Source organism: Myotis lucifugus, unplaced genomic scaffold (assembly GCF_000147115.1).
Source record: "Myotis lucifugus unplaced genomic scaffold, Myoluc2.0 scaffold_23, whole genome shotgun sequence".
Taxonomy (NCBI): Eukaryota; Metazoa; Chordata; class Mammalia; order Chiroptera; family Vespertilionidae; genus Myotis; species Myotis lucifugus.
Window position 1 is genome coordinate 3,802,807 of NW_005871071.1, and position 21,182 is coordinate 3,823,988.

General features: G+C 38.9%; 1 protein-coding gene and 1 pseudogene across 1 annotated transcript in view; both read right to left on the bottom strand.

Moving 5' to 3' along the window:
* The window catches only part of UNC13C (unc-13 homolog C), a 503,951-nt gene that overhangs the window by 322,920 nt on the left and 159,849 nt on the right, over window positions 1–21,182 (bottom strand). The gene's annotated exons all lie outside the window — the stretch shown is intronic.
* On the bottom strand, window positions 17,226–18,168 carry LOC106696658 (annotated as a pseudogene).

The following is a 21,182-nucleotide window of genomic DNA, read 5'->3' on the forward strand; positions in this document are numbered from 1 at the left end:
CCACTCACTCACCCGGCGCCGTCCTCCCACCTCCGGAACTTCCCAGACTGCCCTGCGCGGCCGTCGTGCGTGCGAGGCGGAGCCAGCCGGACGCGCGCAGGGGCGGGGCTGGAGCGCGGGGTCTGCGCCTGCGCTGCAGGCCCCTTCAATGCCAGCCCCTAATAAAACCACTACAGCCATATTTCCTCTTGCCTTGGAGTGATCACTAGTTCCTTTGTTGAACATGAGATGAAATAATTTGCTTGAGTTAGAGTACAGGGTTGTATGAAAAATCCGTAAAATTATGGAGAATGGGACAACCTGTTCATGTCTCAGAGGCAAAAAGAAAATAATTATTAAATAGGGTACAGCATATTCATATGTTCAGATTCTTGTGCATTCCGGGCATGTATTAATAAAATAGTGAGCCAGCATGTTGAATTGCCCATTATTTTTATATGGCTTCCTTTCTCTTTCTCTGTCTTGCTTTCACTCTCTCACTCTTTCTCTAGTCAATACAGTAAATCTGTACCTGAAGTAACTCCACTGAAGCAGGCAAAGACTGTGTTTGTTCTGCTGAGTGCCTGGAACACACTGGGGATCAAGAATAGTTTTGGTCCCCACTGCGTTCCAGGCAGAATCTAATGAACAAAAGAAACATACAAATAAAAAAATAGATCCAGAAGCATGGAAGCCTGCAATAGACGGAAGGTTCTCAGAGGGAGAGGCGGGGAGGGGAGATATTAACCAAAGAATTTATATGCATATACATATAACCCAAGAACAGAGACAATAGCGCAGTGAAGGCCCTAGGGCAGGGGTGGAGAGGAAGGGTTCAATGGGGAAAAAGGGGACCATCTGTAATACTTTCAACCATAAAGATAAAAAAATTTAAAAAATAATAGTTTTCAAATGTTCTTGAATATTTCTACAAACCTATTAGCACTTTTAAGACAAGAGATCCATTTTAGAACCAATTTTTAGAACTAAAATTTTGCCTGCAATTTTTTTTGGCTGTTTCCTTTTGATTTATCTATTTTTTATACTATCACCATTTTTCCAGTTGTAGGGAACTAAAATCTATACTAATAAAAGGGTAATATGCTAATTAGACCAGGCAACCTTCCAGACATCCTTCCAGACAAAGCCATGGTGGCGGGGCTGAGGCAGAGGCCAGAAGGGGAAGGCAGTTGGGGGCGAGCAGGCTGGCAGTGGGGGGGCATTTGGGGGTGAGCAGGCCAGTAGGGGGGGGGCAGTTGGCAGAGGGGGCAGTTGCGGGCGAGAAGGCCGGCAGGCAAAGTGATTAGGGGTGATCAGGCAGGCAGGCAGGTGAGCGGTTAGGAGCCAGCGGTCCCGGATTGTGAGAGAGATGTCCGACTGCTGGTTTAGGCCCAATCCTAAACCTCAGGTTCCCCCCCCCCCTGCACGAATTTCGTGTACAGGGCCTCCAGTCCTTAATAAGAACTAATCCTAGTTGTAAAAGTCAAGCAACCTAAGAAATTATATATTCCAACATTCTTTTAGGAATGTGGAAACTGAGCTGCAAATACTTGTCCAAGATTATTGGCAGCAACTTAGAAATACTCAAGGCTTTTTCTTCTTTGCTTCTAATGTCCAAGAGGTATCAGGCCTTTTCACATCCTAACTCATTTTCATATTTCTTTATATTTGGAGGATCATCACAATTTTGTTGTGGGTTTTATTGTGTTATACCTGAAATGCTTTGACTTTTTTAATTACCAATTTCCCTCTCTCCAGTTTATATCACCTTCAGTTAGCCTGAACAAAACCGCTGCATCCTTCTTTCTGTAGGTATGCAGCCACGAGACTAACATGATGAACACGATGTTTTAAGAAGACCAGTCTGGCAGTGCTATTCATGATGGATCAGAGGACAAATAAATGAGAAAAAGAGATGGTCTAAAAAATTTGTTGAAATAATCCTGATTCTGTAATGGATTCCTTAATTTGGGTCTTGACTGAGGTTGGTTTCACCACTTCCTTTTTTGACCCCTTCATTCTACTTCATGAACTCTGGTAGAATTCCCAATTCAAACTGCTATAATATTTTACAGAGTAAATGACCCTGTGTCAGAGAGAGCCTTTGTATTCTCCTAAATTACTTTCTCCTTTCCTAGGCATTTGACCTCTTAACACTCCACAACACTCCTGAACACTTGAAGCAGCTTTTTCTTTCAAACGCTGGTTCCTTTGAAACGTGGTTTTGGACATGCTGACTACTTCATTATTCATCTGTACATTATTATTATTTTAAAGCTAATGCTATTTTTAAGTTCTTAAAGAGATAAAAGAGATGTGACAGATTTATTGTGCTGGTGGTAAGGGGGATTTCAAGTTACATTTCCTGTGATTAAAAATAATTTTCAGTGAGGACTGTGATGTTCCTTTCCTTTGTACTTCCCCAAGCATCTACCACTCTGGGCTGCATTTATCACAAGATCAAATAGTGCTCAAAATTATGGATGCAGAGTTATAACAGCAAAAGAATTTAAGGATTAATAATAATAATAATAATAATAATAATAATTTTCATAGGAAAACAACCAAATGGTCCTAGGTGTTATTATAATGAGTTGCTCCAGTGAAAACCTAAAATGCAGCTGTTAAACACTCCCCTAAAGGTTTCCTCATTGTTAGGTTCAAAGGGACAATGTCAGGTGTCAGGGACTGACTTCTCACCACTCAGTTACAGTATGTACCTTCTAGGGTTCATTCCCTTAGTAGATTGTTTATCAAAGAGGCAAAATAGCCTTTTCTAGGACTTGTTTTTTTTTTTAATATATTTTATTGATTTTTTACAGAGAGGAAGGGAGAAAGATAGAGAGTTAGAAACATCGATGAGAGAGAAACATCAATCAGGGAATCGAACCTGGGACCTTTCAATCCCCAGGCTGACACTCTATCCACTGAGCCAAACCGGTTTCGGCCTTTTCTAGGACTTGAAATTCCCTATACCAAAAACCTTTCTTATCTCTTCCAGAACATTATCTATACTAAGTTAACCTCAGAAATGATCACATGCTACAGAACAGAAAACAAATTAAAAATGCAGCCCCCAAACTTGCTCATAATTAAGCATCCAATATTGTTTGAAAAAAGTGTCTCTTTAATTAAAATTCATGCTACATAGGATCTCAATTTAGAGTGTAGCTTAAAACTCCTAAACCATGCTTCTGTGGCTCAAAGCTGTAGTAAAGATGAAATTGTGCCTATTAATGTTCCTTGGTTTGAAGCGAATTTTCTTAGTAATCCCTCTCTGGAAAATCTCAACATCCATTTATACATAGTTTATAAAGTACAATTACTTGTAAGTTAATGAAAGACCAGCTTCTTAATATGCTTTACTTAAATGCCATAAACACAACCAAATATTCAATAGCAAAGAAACTACATTTCTCAAAGCTAAACCTCAGGTTCCTTTTAATTATACTGTTTTTTAGATGTATGCTGCATACTTAATCCCCTGAAATATTTTAACAATCCCTCTCCAATCACTAATGAACATTAGTAATAACTGGCGGCAGAGACTAAAGCCATTAGGTGGTCACCAGACTTTCACAGCCCAAGTTGCTCTTATTCTTAGACAATGTTTCTTGAATCCTTTTTATAGTTTGCCTGCTCCATGCTAACAGAAACACAAAACAATATCCAGCTCAGAATAAAGGCACATCTCAGAACACCGGGGGTTTGAGCTTGGATAGGTAGTACCAAGGAAGGCCTTGAGGTCCTGCTCACCACAAAAGAAAAGGGATGAAGAGCAAACAGAACTCATGCTTATGTGTATCTCAGGAAGCACCTCATTCATGGATAAGGAAACCTAGTCAAGCCCATGGTTGTCTCATTATTTTAAGGCTGTTACAAAATTCTTAGAGTAGAATTAAAATCTAATTTTAGAAAAACAATGAATATATACCAGGTACTGTTTTAATAAATTGCCTACCAGGGAGTGGATGGTGAAAGGATTCCAACTGAAGCAAACATGCTGGGATAGAGAATAAAAATATTGTATCATCGATTATATTATTTAAAAAATGTTTTACTAACTACTGATTCCAAGTCTGTTACTTCTCTGCCTTATTAGCTCTGTCTGAGTTCTGAAACCCTGGATATATTATCTCAAGTCTTATGGCTAGCAGACCCCTGGCAAAATCAAACTAGAGAACATCCTACCTCTGAAAGTTTCAAGCATAGCTACCTATCATGCTTGGCAAGTTAAAAAGAGGCTTCTATAACCTATCCAGCTGCTGCAAAATCATTCCTCTACAACCAATGAATGTATCCAAAGGAGTGATTGCCCAGGGTTGTGCAAATAAAAAAAATAAAAAAACTTACTAAATTGTACATTCACACAATGAAATACTACTCAGTATTACCCTTTGCGACATCATGGTTGGACCTGGAGAGTATGCTAAGCGAAATAAGCCAGTCAGAGAAAGACAAATACCATATGATTTCACTTGTATGTGGAATCTAATGAATACAATGAACTAATAACAATGTATATGTTAATTTGCCTTAGAAATGAGTCCCTAAAAATAACTAAAAGAAATTTGGTATCTAAGAGTGTTAGAGAATAGACTGACATCTGTCAGAGGTAGGGGTGTTGCAGGACTGGATGAAAAAGGTGAAGGAATTAAGGAAAAAAAACCCTCATAGACCCAGACAACAGTAAGGTGATTACTAGAGGGAAAAGAGTGTGTGGGATGTAGAGGAGGATGTAGGGGAGATAAATGGTGATGAAAGGAGACTTGACTTGGGGTAGTGAACACATAAAACTGTGTACAGATGATGTATTATAGAATTGTACACATGAAACCTATATAATTTTGTTAATCAATGTCACTGCAATAAATTCAATAAAAGAAAAATATTAAAATAAAAAATATGGAAAGCTTATGAAATAAACAAAACTCAACTACATGCTCTTAATTTAATAGCCAACACCAATTTGACCATGCTACCATTGCAATCAAATTATTCTTTTATAATGCATTGTGCTACAATTATTTACACAAATCTGATGTTCCCCAGATTTTGTACTCCTTGAAAAGAGAAAACATGTACAATTTGCCTTTTTATTTTTAGTGTTTATTATAGGATTTTACATGTATTATTACTAGGATGCATATTACTTAGTTAATAAGTAACTGTAAAATTAATCATTGGAAGAATTCCTTTTAGTTATTTTGTAGGCACTCATTTCTACGGCAAATTAACATACACATTTAGAATCTTGAGTAATTAAAAATTTAAAAATTGTCCCAATTTTTGTACCCACCTCAGGATTTAGAACAAAGATTATTGTTCTAACAGGTATGCTTCTCTGAAAGTTGAAAAATAAATCGATCAGCATTTTTAAATTCCAAAATGTTGCTTCTACTGTTCTTAGCATTGAAGCATTTTATCTACTCAATGCAACCAGGGGTTAAATAGAGAATTAGTGTTTTCTGTTCTTAATGGCTATGCCTTGCACTTTTAGGTACAGTTATTGGAACTGAAATGGAGCTTTAGAAACATACATCCTACCAAAAGGCAATTACAGTTATTTAAACAAAGGCAAATTCATCTCTGTTTAGCATAATGTGTAATCAACTATGCTAGCAGACTATCAAACTAGTATTCTAGAAACACTCTTTAATCCAAGTATTTGAAACAGAGAAACCAACAAACAGAGATCTAATTAGGATGGAAAGAAGAGGGAGGGACCAAACTGTATAGATGAAGGGCATTTGGCTGTGCTGACTGAAGAAGCAGAAAGAGGGAGGACCTTGCCTATTCTGCTCAGCCCCTATGAGGAGCTGCTTATCCTGTGCATAATGTGCAGTCTTCTTTCAAATGTGCATTGCTATTGGAGCTGGGTTTTTTGTTTTTGTTTTTTTTTAAGAACTTATGAGTCTCTGGATTTGGGCAAGAACCATCTGGCTAGAGGATTTTAAGTAAAGTTACTTGAAAAATGGGCAAGTTTCTGAATATTGTAATTAATGCAAAAATGATACAAACATCTACTTGGTATTTGTCTATCACATGAATCTCTCTTCAGCAGTTGGGCACAATGAGAGCTTATCTACTCATGTTTTTGTGATTATTTTTCACCATGGGAGATGAGGTAAAGAGAATATGTGTCAAATTGGTTTATAAATTCCATGCAATATGATAATGGAACAAAAGTGGCAAGTGCTGTTTTCTGTTCTCAGTGTCAGAGAACATATTAGCTCCTGGAATCATAACGTATTCAGTGGCCTCCCTATGCAAGCTAACACATCGGAGCCAATGACAATTAGGACCCCTTATAAAATAAGTAAATCCTAAGAGTGAATAAGCCATTGAGAAGTAATCTACTGGCTCTATCTTATAACCCTGGGGCAATATATCAGGGACGGGCAGACATTCGCCACTGATCAGAACAGTGTTGTGGGGGAGCTAAGTTTGCATCTGACCTGAGTTCTACTCATAGGCAAGGGAGATGTCATGGAAGCACATTCTCTTTGATTTTTCTCAAAAACAACTAAGACTAGATCTGTCAAATATAGTATATCCCCCCAATCCTACTGCCATTGCACTTGTTACCCTCATAACATTGAGGGAGAATATTGGGATAAAGACTGAGAGTTGGGAAATGAGTATTTGGTACTATTACTTTCATTTTGTCCAGTGCAGCTAGTGGTGCACTGAATCTGGACTCATAAATCTGGAGAACAAATTGTGAACATCATTCCCCAACGCCACATTCAGAAACATCACACTGATAGCTTAAAATTGTCCATAATGGAGTAACTTAGACCAGGAAAATAGGCAAACACTAAAAATTAGGGTCTTTTTAACTGCAGGGCCAGCATACACTAATCACAAATCCTGCTAATATTCCCAATAAGGAATTCCTATAATTTGTCATTTCTCTAACTGAATTCACTTTGTTGTTCCTATTCATCTCTATCTTTGATTGATATCAGCATTCAGTGTCTTCCTTCATCATCTTTTGTACAAATATTTGAATTCTTAATCAGTATCTTCCTCAGCCACTCAATTCAGTACGCATAAATAGTCATGTAATTTATAGCAATGATTTTATGATTTTTTTGGTCAAATTAATTCACTTCAACATCAACTGAGTTCCTGCTATGTGCTCTAGAGCAGCGGTTCTCAACTTGTGGGCCGCGACCCCTTTGGCGGTCGTTGACCCTTTCACAGGGGTAGCCTAAGACCAACCTGCATATCAGATATTTACATTATGATTCATAACAGTAGCAACATTACAGTTATGAAGTAGCAACGAAAATAATTTTATGGATGGGTCACAACATGAGGAACTGTATTTAAAGGGCCAGAAGGTTGAGAACCACTGCTCTAGTGTTGGGAGACAATTCTTCATGCATCTTTTAATTTTTTGTACATCTTATGAATGGCACTGACTTTTGTTCTAGACTAACTCTTCACAGATGGTCGTACCATATACATAGATATAGTGTCCTCCTCTGGAGTAGAGGACAAATTTGTGTGCTGACAAGGGTAGTAAAATTTGGTTTGGCTTGCTTTTAAAAGATTAAGGTTTCCTAGGCTTGAAAACTGACACAAATGCACTGTGTACCTTGCATCCACCTAGGTCTACTTCCATGTTGCCCCCGTGGGGCTTAGCAGAGCAGAGAAGCTGATGCAAACACCAAGCTCATGCTAGCCTCCTGTTGTACCACGAGAAAGAAAGGCCTTTGTCTCTGACCCAGAAGTCTCGTGTCTTCTGCTAGCATCTATGGAACTGTGGTAGGCTGGGTAATATCAGACCCTTCCAAGTTCCTGACATGGAGGACATAAAATAGCTTATTCTTGGCCTTACAGAAACATATAAAATTGTTGAGAAGATATGTGATGATATATGAATGTATATAATTACAAATCATAGAATTGCATGTAACCAAAATATATAAAGCCATATTACGTACTTCAAAAAGGGAAGATTTGTATCATAAATGATGGGAACTCTTATCATGAAGAAATTTATGGTACCGAATTGCATTTCATTACAAAAATAAATGTTTTATGCCACACAACCTTCTTCATGATAATGTTTGTAAGATAGGAGCATTGATTATCTAATTAGTGACATAGAACTAATTTGAAGAACCAAGATAGAAATGGCTTTGAAAAAAATGCCTGACTAGGAAAGTTAACACTTGTTTTGCCAGACAAAAAAATGTGTTTAGTGAGGTTTTCTTGCTTAATAAGCGATATTAAACATTTCTTCAATTTTTTGAATTTCAATATATGCCTGGTAGTGCATGAGGCTTTTTAAAAGTAAATTTGTAATACTCACAATAACATTTTCAAGTAACAATTATTATTTCTACTAGAGGCCCAATGCACGAAAATTCATGCAAGAGTAGGCCTTTCTTCCCTTGGCTGCCGGCACCAGCTTCCCTCGGGCACCCGGGACCCGGGCTTCCCTCCTCCAGCAGGCTGCAGGCACCTGGGACCCCAGGCCACTTTGCCCAGGCTTGACCCTGGCTTTGTCAGGAAGGACGTCCGGAATGATGTCCGGTCTATCCAGTCTAATTAGCATATTACCCTTTTATTAGTATAGATTTTATAGAAGAGGAAACTGTGGTTTAGAGAACCTAAAGAATTTCTTCAAAATTAGTACAGCTACTAAATTGCAGAAAATTGATTCAAGTAATATTATACAAGTAATTGTAAAACAGTATCTTATATATACTTTTTTAAAATATATTTTTATTGATTTCAGAGAGGAAGGGAGAAGGAAAGAGCAATAGAAACATCACTGATGAGAGAGAATCATTGTTTAGCTGCCTCCTGCACACCTCCTACTAGGGATCGAACCCAGGCATGTGCCCTGACCAGGAATCAAACCCATGACCTCCTAGTTCATAGGTCGATACTCAACCACTGAACCATGCTGACTGGGCTTATATATACTTTTAATAAAATAAGCATATATTGATTAACATGTGCCACTCTATCTCTGGACTATTTAGGATAGTTTATAATTGGAACATAAAATTGGGGCTCCAGGTTGCCCATAATCTCTACTCAGATATCAAATAAAGTTAAAAGTAACTTCATATGGGAGTGCTAGCATGACCTTTTGTCCCCTCTTGAGGTTTCTAGGACATTTCCCCCACTATGCTTCTTCTTCTTCCCTGAAACTCTTCTTCCTCAGGCACTTAAATCTCCATACAGCTAAACATTCAGAGTGGAGTGAGACAGAGGCAAAGAGGGGTGAGAACAAGGGTTGAATACTGGTGTGCAATATCTCACTGACACTTGCTTTCAGTACAGGAGCCTGAGCCATGAGGAGGGCAAGGACAAGGTGCTCAAGGTTCAGGGACTTGCCTTGTTAATGGTCTTGGCAGCTCTACTCACACAGAGTAATAGCCATTGTTCCATTTTGGTTTGACTATGTAGATAAATGCTGACAAGAATGAATACAGGATGTCCCCCCCAAAAAATGTATACACACAGCCGAGATCTCAATTTTGAAAATGAAATGTATTTTAATAATGGTGCCTTTATAATTATTCAAAGTGTGTGTATACAATTTTGGGGGACACTCTATATGTTGGGACCAAAATAATATAGAAGTATAACCCAAAAGCAATTTTACTTTTTTCCTTACAAAGCAAACACAAGCACTCAAAAATACTATAGCTTAGGGCTATTTATAATACATGGTTTATATAGTTTAAATCTCAACTTTTCAGTAAACTTACTTAACCTTGACACTTTATTTAATATTGCAACCTATGGACTGCCCCTTCTACCCCTCCAAAATTCATTCCCCCTCCCCACTCCAAATTCCTTTATTCTGCTTTACTTTTTTTTATTTCCTCAGCTGTTTTGACCCTCTTACACATTACATAATTTACTTGTTTGTTTATTTATTTTGGGGGGTATGTTTTTACTGACTTCAGAGAGAAGAAGGGAAGGGAGAGAGAGATAGAAACATCAATGATGGGAAAGAATCATCGATGACTGCCTCCTGCACACCCCCTACTGAGGATGGAGCCTGTAATCTAGACATGTGTCCTGACTGGGAATAGAACTGTGAGTTCCTGGTTCATAGATTGAAGCTCAACCACTGAGCCACATCAGTGGGGCTACTTGTTCATTTTTTGTCTGTGAACCCTACTAGAATTCAAGTTTAACACTTGTTTCCAAGTGCCTTGAATAATGCCTGGCACATAGATGCTCAGTAAATATTATGGGAATGAATGAGTCAGTAAAAATCTTTATTGGTCAATAATAATAATTATTTATTAGGTCTTACTGCGTGCCAGATACTATCTTAGCTGCTTTATAAGCACATTAATTAATTTAATCAATGTAATAAATCTGTGAGATGAAACTACTGTTACCCTCATTTTATAGGTTAGCATACTGAAGTGCAGAGATGTTAAGTATCTTAATCCAAAATTATACAAATAGCAAGTACAGAGCTGAGTTTTAAACCCAGGTAGTACATATGGCTGATTCCGTACTTATCCTTCTAACGACTACATCAGGGATTTATCACAATGGTGACCTGAGCCATTTTAAGGTAAGACAAATATAATGTTCTGAATATTTTAAGAAGTCAGAGATGTATGTTTTACTTGTTAGAAAGATACTTAATCAAATTTATTCTAATAAAATATTAATTATTTAGGTATCTTTAATAGGTGCTTTAGTTACCTGGATACTTAAGTTATACAGATTATCCCATGTTCTCAAATACTTGGTTAACTGTAAAATTATAGTAGGCATATTTCTGTTTCTATAATTTCTTCTCCTTCTTTCCCTCTTCTAAGCATTATTCTTTATTGCTTCACACCTATCCTTTCTCTTCTTTAATTCTTTTAAAAAATATTTATTGTTAAGAGTTGAGAGTATTACAGATATCACTCTTTTCCTCCCCCCCATTTCTCCCCTCCACTGGTTCCCATCCCACCCCAGATCTTCACCACCCTATTGTCTGTGTCCATAGGTAATGCATACACACATATAAGATTTTTTATTAATTTCTTCCTGTCCTTGTCTCCCCCCTACCAAGTTCCCTCTGAGATTCATAAGTCTGTCCCATATTTCCATGCCTCTGATTCTATTTTATTCATCAGTTTATTTTATTCATTAGATTCCTTGTTCATTTATTTTGATTTTTGGATTCAATTGTTGATATGTATTTAATGCCATTTTCTTGTTGGTATTTTTATCTTTTTTCTTCTTTTTCTTCCTCTTCTTAAAGAATACCCTTCAACATTTCATGTAATACTGGTTTGGTGGTGAAGAACTTCTTTACCTTTTTCTTGTCTGTGAAGCTCTGTATCTGAACTTCAATTCTAAATGATAGCTTTGCTGGGTAGATCTTGGTTGTAGATCCTTGCTATTCATCACTTTGAGTATTTCTTGCCACTCCATTCTGGCCTGCAAAGTTTCTGTTGATAAATCAGCTGACAGTCATATGGGCACTCTCTTGTAGGCAACTAACTGCTTTTCTCTTTCTGCTTTTAAGATTCTATCTTTATTTTTAACCCTTGGCATTTTAATTATGATGGATCTTGGTGTGGGCCTCTTTGGGTTCCTCTGGTTTGGGACTCTCTGTACTTCATGGACTTGTAAGTCTATTTCTTTCACCAGGTAGGGAAAGTTTTCTGTCATTATTTCTTCAAATAGGTTTTCAATATCTTGCTATCTCTCTTCTCCTTTTGGTACCCCCATAATGCGAATGTTGGTTTTTTTTAAAGTTGTACCAGAGGATACTTACTCTATCTTCATATTTTTTGGATTATTTTTTCTTTTTGCTCTTCTGATTGGGTGTTTTTCGCTTCCTTATATTCTAAATCATTGATTTGATTCTCAGAATCCTCTACTCTACTGTTGAATTCCTGTAAATTATTCTTTATATCAGTTAGTTTATGCTCAATTTCTGACTGGTCTTTTTTCATATCATTGAAATTTTTACTAAGATCCTTGAAAGTCTCACTAAGTCCCCTGAAGCTCTTATTAAGACGCTTTATCAATCTTATAACCATTGTTTTGAACTCTATATCCAGTAGTTTTCTTGCTTCCACTTAATTTACTTATTTTTCTTGAGATTTTTTTCCTGTTCACTCATTTGTGACATGTTTCTTTGTCTCCGCATTTTGGCTGTTTTCCTGTATTTGTTTCTATGGATGGTAGAGATGCTATGTTTCCTAGAATTGGTAGAGTGGCCTTGTGTAGTAGGTATCCTGGAAGGCCCAGTGGCTCAGCCTCCCCAGTCACCTGAGCTGAGCACTCTAGGTGCACTGCTACATGGGCTGTGTGCACAGTCTTTTTGTAGTTGAGCTTTGATTGCTGTTGGTATTACTGAGAGGAATTGACCTCCAGGTCAACTGGCTGTGAGGACCAGCTGTGTCTACAATGGAAGAGCTGCTGTGTAGGAGACACCGTATGGAGCAGGACTTGCTTCAGTGGGTCTTTGGTGCTCACTGAGTCTAATCCCTGAGTGTGTTGATTGTGGGTGTGTATAGTTGTAATCTGGCATAGTTTGAAGCTGTCCACCAGGTGCACTAGCTCTAGGGACTCCTTGGAGGTGAAAAGTCAGCCACTGCTTGGGGCCACCCAGCAGGAACTAAAAAGAGATCTGCAGATGGCTGCTACTTATATTGGGCTTGGAAGTGCCCAGGCGAGGTTAAGTTGTAAAGAAATGCAGGCTGGTGCTAGTGCTTGGTCTTGGAATTCTTATTGATAGGTATGGGGCACACTGATACCAGGAGCTGCTTGTTTGAGATATTTTAGGAAAGTCTGAAGGCTGAGCCAGGATAGACCATTATATGGAAAAGCCACTGTAAACAGCTTGGGTGAGGCTGTAAATTGGATGGGGAAGGGTCTCAGGGAATCACCAGGGTAGATCAAACAGTATGAGCCATGCTGATGGAAATTCAGATATGGCTGTGAGCTCTGTGACAGGGGAAGTCCCAGCACAGGGACAATGACCCCTGCAAGCACCCCCGTCTGAGAGAAAGCCACCTTGGAGTTCCTGCCCTGATGCCAGACAATCCAGTTTCTCCCTGTATGTCCCTGGATCCCTCAATGCTGTTGCCCAGCACTAGAGCTCAGAGGGAATGGGACAAGTAAGTTTGTGTGCCGGCCTTTTAAAGGGAACTCTTTGGGTCTCTAGTAGCCTCCACGTCACTCTGCCACAATCTATTCCCAGCTCTGGAACCCTGGTCTGGGACCCCTTGCTTCTGATGGGAGACATCTGCAGCAGAGATATTCCTCCCAATTAAAAAAAAATTACCACATGTGTGTGTTGGATCATCCTGTTCTGTGCCTCCGCCCCTCCTAACAGTCTCAATGTACTTTTTTACTTCTCTATGGGCAGGACTTCTATTCAGCCAGATTTCAGGCAATTCTGAATGATGGTTGTTCTGTATGTTAGTTGTAATTTTGATGTGGTTGTGGGTGGCAGTGAGTACCAGTATTTACCTATGCCACCATCTCGGTTCCTCCCTCTCTTCTCTAATTCTAAATGGTCACCATCATCACTATAACTATCATCGATATTAATAATGTGCCACTGCTACTTTAAGTTGGCTCATTGCATTGGATGTGAATGTTCCCTCTCTGGTATTGTGAGATTCAAAATTTTAGTTATAACTTTTATTTAGGGCCCAGATTATTCTTGCTACTTCAGATACCTCAGCTTTTATTAGAAGTAGGTTATATTTTAACAAACCCAGTACAAATAAACATAACCTAGGTCACCACATTACAGACTTCTGACATTCATGAATTGTATTCTTGCCAGAGCAATTTTATAAGCCAGAGCCTTTTCCTTGTAGTTTCATTTTGTTGTAATTTTCCAGATCTTATTGTTTGACCATACTAAGATTTGAGTCCTTATAATCACTCTATTAGAAAGAAACACCATGAAACTCCCATTTTTACCTTACACTTGTTGACAAGTGCTGCAAATACCTTTTTAACACAATTTACTGCCTGGTCTAAACAGAATCATATCTGACAGGCATTTCCTTTACATAATCCTGCTTTATTGCTGAACTGTGAGGATGATCTGCTTTTCTTTAGGAAGTAAAAACAAGGTGATAGAGCCCTTAAATACCATGAACACTGATTTATGGACCGTGCTTTCATAACTATCAATCACTTGAATGTCTGAAGAGACAATATAAAATTTCAATCACTATTTTCTTTTAGGGATGTTATGCTACATCAAACTGCTTTAAGAAGGTAAAACTGAGTTCAGAATAAGTCCAATGAAAAAATAAATAACCAAGCCCTTGCTATTATAGGCAATAACTTATATTCCTGTAAATGGACACTTAATTTGATTGGAGAATGAGGGATAGGAGTCTTAGGGGATCAATTTAGGCAGAACAAGTGAATGAGTAGCATACGGAGAAGAAAATATACTATTAGAGGACTCCCCAAAAAAACACAGAAATATATAAATATTTTTAGGATGGTAATTTTTTAGTTTTTGTAAAGGCATAACAACATCATGATTATTGGTACCTTTAAGTTTTGACTTTACTACAAAACCAATCTGTTATGCATTAATATTGCATCATTGATTTTATTATATTCTGTTATCTCAGATGATAGTAAATGCAGTATACTGTAGTATAGGGAATCCTATATAATAAAAGGCTAATATGCAAATAGACCGAACAGTGGAACAATTGGAACAACCGATCACTATGACATGCGCTGACCACCAGAGTGCGTGTGTGGAATATGGTGGATGTTGGCAGCGGCGGGATGGTGGATCAGGTGAGTAGGGGCACCAGAACAAGGCGGGGCGCTGGTCATTGTCATTGGGGTAAGCCTCTGGTGGTTACTGAAAATTCTTTGCTTCCACACACAGCAGTCCCGCCCGGCACTCACACCTGCTGCCAGCACCATCCCCGCTCACACCCGCAGCTGTGCCAGAGCTGCCACGCACATCTGCTGCCAGTGCCTGGCACTGGTCCCGATCACTTGGCGCCATCAGTGGGTGCAAGTGGCGGCTGCCAGCCACAATCGCCCCTGAGGGCTTCTCCACCTCCCCCAGCTCCTGAGGGGTGATTGGGGCAGCAGCCATTGCTCAAATTCGCTGATGGCGCCGGCCCTACTCGCACCTGCTGCTGGCACTGGCCCCAATCGCTCTGAGCCATCAGTGGGTGTGAGTGGGGTTGGCGCCATCAGTGCATGGGAGCGGCAGTGGCAGGAGTGGGGCTGCTAGCAGACAGGGGTCCAGGGCTGTAGAAGGATGGGCCAGGCGGGGCATGAAGGATGGGTCGAGACCCACCCCTGTGCCTACCGCAGCATTGCAGCCCACAGTTCCTTTCAAGGTGCATGAATTTGTGTACTGGGCCCCTAGCATAGTCAATAATATTGTAAAAACTGTGTATGGTGCAACCAGGAGGTTTTTTGAAATATCGAAGGGGGCCATTTGGTAAAGTATTATGATTATCTAACTACTATGCTGTACACCTGAAACTAATACAAAATAATACTGAATCTCAATTGTAATTGAAAAATAAAATTTTAAAAAGAATAATTAAATTATGCGCTGATCCCTCAAAGTAAGAACTTAATAGTTCAGCTGGAGAAATTTGTCTTTAGATATGCCTAGCTTAATCCTATGCCAGTCATAAATTCTCAGAAGCACAGCTGTAATTTCAGCTGATTTAATGATTGCATTGTCACCTCACTGGTGCCCTGATTTTGGAATGTTACTACAATACACTCCCTTCCTGTGCTATTGTGCCCTACAACAGACTGCTCAGAAAGTCGAGGGGCACGCATGCCAAATCATACTCTACATGGTTATAAGTGAGGAGTCTGGCTCCTGGTTAAAAACCTATGAATGCTTTTCAGACCTGACCACAAGCAATTCTGAAGGCTTTACATGGCGGTTCTCATGGGAGAAAGCTGCCCTCCCTGCATCAGACTTGCTGCATAGCCACTGCATTGTAGTCTCTGGAGAGAATGCATTCAAGAACTCAGATCCCCGGTGGGACATGCTCTTTCACATATTCACATTCCCAGCCCTGGTGCCTCATTCCTAGGTCTCTTTATCTGCGGTGCCTTCAGGGTCTCAGGGAGGAGCAGAAGACCTTGAAGACACTTTGCCCCACTCTGACTCAGTACTTTTCCATTCCTGAGCCTTCCCTCTTGCCTTCTCCCCAAACACTCCCCTCAGGGTGGGTGCTGCTGAGGCCCTTTGGTCTGGACTCCCTCAACTGTGAGGATGCCATGTTTGTATCAAAACAGAGGGAGTTAGCATTTCCTCTGGTTTTAGACTCTTGCTTATACCATCACAGTAAGAGATGAAAGTCTTAACTCTTTCATTTTTGGCTTGTTTCTTTAATCAGCTATTCTTTTTTTTTCTTTTTTAGGACACATTGAATCAGATGGATTTAATTGACATTTATAGAACATTTCACCCCAACGTGGCAGAATGTACATTCTTCTCAAATGCACATGGATCATTCACAAAGATCGAACACATATCAGGACACAGAACGAGTCTCTAAAAGTTCAAGAAGATTGAAATCATATCAAGCATGTTCTCATATCACAGTGGAGTGAAATTAGAAATTAACTACAGTAAAAACACCGAAAAACATTCAAACACATGGAGGCTAAATAGCATGTTATTAATCAATGAATGGGTTACAAGCAAGATCAAGAAAGAAATAAAAAACTTGCTGGAAACAAATGAAAATTAACAGACAACAACTCAAAATCACTGGGACACAGCAAAATCAATCCTAAGAGAGAGTATTGTGAACACTTGCTGAGGAAGACATATGTTAAGAATTTATAGTCAACAACAAAAAAAGTCCAGTTTAGCAGAGGTAATCAAGAGAGTGAGAAGTTTGTGTTTTATTCAATATTGACTTGGGAGAATAAATATTTTTAAGGCAGAGTTTTGGTTAAAAAACACATGATAAATTATTGCTTTAATAACCGGAGACACATAGATCAGTTCAAAGTTTTTAAATAATGCTTCTTCAGGATCACCTGCAATAATAAAAAAGGAAGACTTTGCTAACAAGTCACTGAGATCCTGTTTCTGAGTTCAACTATGCACCTCCTCATCATCTCTTTTACTTACTGTATAATTGTTTAGAATGTAATTTCTTTTAAAAACATCAACACTAAAAAAGGAAGTGTGGATTATTACCCCAGTATTAAATTTAATATGTCTACTGAATAAAAGTATGCAAAATTACTAAGTTTTATCATCATACAGAAAAAGAAGTTTTCTTTTTGAAAAACACTTTTCCCAGGGCTCCCTTCATGTCTCTGTTCCTCAGGCTGTAGATGAAGGGATTCAGCATGGGTGTCACCATAGCGTACATCATAGCCATGACCATCTCCTTCAAAGTAGGATTATCAGTTGATGGGCATAAATATAGGCCAATAACTGTACCATAGAACAGTGACACCACAGCCAGGTGGGAGCCACAAGTGGAGAAGGCTTTGTAAATACCTCTAGCAGAAGGGACCTTGAGGATGGACAACACAATTCGTGCATAGGACAGGATGATAAGTAGGAACGGGATAACAAGAATGAGCCCTCCCATGATAAATATCACCAACTCATTGACTTGAGTGTCAGAGCAGGACAGCTTCAGCAGAGCAGGCATGTCACAGAAAAAGTGAGGGATTACCTTGCCAGCACAAAAACACAACCTGGCCATGAGCAGAGTGTGTCACAGGGCATCCAAAGTGGTCAGCACCCAGGACAGCGCCACCAGGGAGAGACGGAGCTTGGGGCTCATGATGGCGGTGTAGTGCAGGGGGAAGCAGATGGCCACATAGCGGTCATAGGCCATGGCCACAAGGAGGAAGCTCTCCAGGTCTCCAAAAAGCATGAAGAAGTACATCTGGGTCAGGCAGTCTGTATAGGAGATGAATGGGACTTGGCTCTGCATGTTCTGCAGCAACTTGGGCATTGTGACAGAGGAGAAGCCGAGGTCAGAGGAGGACAAGCTACTGAGAAACAAATACATGGGCGTGTGGAGCTGAGAGTCCAGGCGAATCAGGAAAATGATGAGGAGGTTCCCCAGGACGGTGGTAACATACATGACCAGGAACAGGGCAAAGGATAGGTTTTTCCGCTCTGACTCCATGGGCAGGCCCTGGAGGAGGAACTCTGATGGCAGTTTGATTCTTTCCTGTCATATCTGTCTCCAGTATCTGCTGTACTTCGGGTTGAATTTTCATTTAGGTTTCTCTTCATTTCCGTCAATATCCAAGTCTATACCTTTGTCTTTAGCACATGAAGTTATTGGACTAAACCCGCAGGTTTTGCCGCCTCGGTCAACTGTCGCCTCAGTCCTAATCAGCTATTCTTAATGCTTGGCAGTTGAGCTTCTCTCTTTCCCCCAGCTCAGCTGAGCTCCAGACAGTAAGATCTACTAATATTTTGCAACAAATAGAGGAAATTCAGAGATGGCATAAGACTCTTTAAATGTTTAAAGAAAAGTCCCATAGCAGAGAAAAGGGAACTGTCCTCTGTTGCTCCAAAAAGTAGAACTAGCACCAATTGGGAAATAACAGGGAATTATAAATTGAATCATCACCAATAACTATAATTATAATAAACATAGAAATAGTAACATTTCTAGTCTTTACCGCATGCCAGGCATGAGGCACAATGCTAAGAGCTATACAAAAGGTACCTCCCTTTTTTCTCATTGCTAACACTTTTGAAAAATATAAACACAATGTTAGTAGAATTGCTAAATGAGCTTACCAATGGAAATACACAAGTTGAGACAGATTGACTGCCTATTATGATAGTACAGAAAAAAGTCTTATATTGCAGGAGAGGAAGAATTAGAAAACTGACTGATCATCAGAATCAGAGATCATCAGATTTCAGAGAGAAAGGAAGGTAGAGGGAAAGAGAGAAACATTCAACATTGATTAGCTGCCTCCTACATGCCCCTACTTGGGATCTATCCACCAACCCAACCTAGAATCAAACCGGTGGCCTTTTGGCACACAGGACAAGGCTCAACCAACTGAGCCACACCAGCTAGGGCTGCATGTTTGTTTTTTAAAACAGAGTACTACGCTATCAATCATCACTCTTTTTACCCCATAATCCCCTGACCCAAGACCTGGTTTAGCAGAATGCTGATTAAAAATATCTCAAGAGAGCCATGCCATCTATACTTTTAAAAAACCCTTTGGTACTTTGGTTATGAATCATGATTAGGAAAAATTACCTCTAATATCTCTCCTAATTCTAAGATTCAAGGTTTCTGAGAGCCAATATTAAAGTAGTTATTAAAAGAATAAAGCATAATTTAATATTAATTTAACATGAAATTTAAGCAGTTTTATTATTAAATAATTCATATGTTACAATGTAGGTAACATCATATCTAATAAAATAGTAATATGCAAATTAACCGTCACTCAGACACAAAGATGGCGGCACCCATAGCCACAAGATGGTGGTGCCCATTCCTCTCAGACCTGCTGGAGTCCTCCAGTTCCAGGGGGTGGCTGCTGAGAGAAGGGCCTGCTTGGCCGTCACCACGGCGACCTGGGAGCAGCCAAGCGGGCCCCCCAGACAGCGCACAGCAGGGCCCACTTGGCCTTCACCTGCAGTGACCCAGGAGCAGCCAAGCAGGCCCCGCAGACAGCATAGAACTACAGGGAGCGGGCCTAAGCCATCAGTAGGACATCCCCGGAGGGCTTCCGGATTGGAGAGGGTGCAGGTCGGGCTTAGGGATCCCCCCCACCCATCCCCTATGCACAAATGTCATGCACCGGGCCTCTAGTATTTAACATAAGTAAAAATAAACACTCTTGTATTTACTATTCAGTTCAAATATTATTTCCTTATTGATTGTCCTCCATCTCATTCTTCTCCCGCTTCTGCAAAAGTTATTATCATCCTAAATTTTGTAAGTACTTTGATCTCCCAACATTACTCTATTTTAATTACTATAGTTTTAAAATCAGTTAATTATCTGGTAGGGTAAATACCTCTATCTTGTTTATTTTATTTAAGATTACTTAGCTATTTTCTCCTTTGTCTTCCATAAAAATTCTATAATGATAGCCCTGGCCAGTGTGGCTCAGTTGAGTGTAGTCCCATGCACCAAGAGGTCACTGATTGGATTCCCAGGCAGGACACATACCTGGGTTGTGGGTTTGATCCCCAGTAGCGGGTGTGCAGGAGGCAGCTGATTGATGTTTCTCTCATCAATGTATCTCTCTCTCCCTTCCTTTTTCTCTAAAATCAATAAATAACTTATTTTAAAAATTCTATAATTATATTGAACCTAGAGATCGATTTAGAGAAAATTGATATATTTACATTGGGTCATCCTATCCATCAACATGGTACATAATTTCATTTATTTTTTCCTTAAATGCTTTCAATTAATTTCTTTAATTTTCAATAAATGACACAAATATAACCTAATAGATTATCCCTATAGATTATTCTTAAACTCTTATTAAGATTCTGAGTTCTTCATTTTTATTGAATTACATGTATAACTCATGTTGCTAATATATAGAAATTCAATAGCGTTTATATATTAAACTTATCCAGTATTTTTTCTAAGTACACTTATTAAAATTAATAATTTGTTTGAAAATATTTTTGAGTTTTCTATGCAGATGTGTGTGTCATCTTCAAGCAATGAAAGTTTTGTTTCCTACTTTCCAAAAATTAATTGCTTTTTTTTTTTTATCTTGTGGTGCTGTTCAGAATCTTCAAAACAATGCTACGTATAACAGAGATATTTTCTCATTCATGGCCTTAATGTGTAAGTTTTACCATTAAGCATGACATTTTCTCTAGGTTTTTGTTATATAAAATTATGAAGTTAAGATATTTGTCTTTCTGATAGACTAGGATTTTTTTTCAAAAATGAGTAATGAGTTTAAATCTTATTAATTGAATTTTATTGAAATGCTCATATAATTTTTCTTCTTTATTCAGCTACTATACATTTGATAATCTGCTATTAAACAAAACTTGAATTCCTTGGATAAACCTTACTTGATCATAATATATTGTCTTTTTATACATTGCTGTACACTATTTTGTATTGTTTAGTAATTTTCTATCTACAAATGAGTGAACATGGCCTGTAACTTTTCTTATTATATTTCAGGTCTGATTTGAATACCAAGGTTGTACCAGTTCCATAAAATGACTTGGAGAA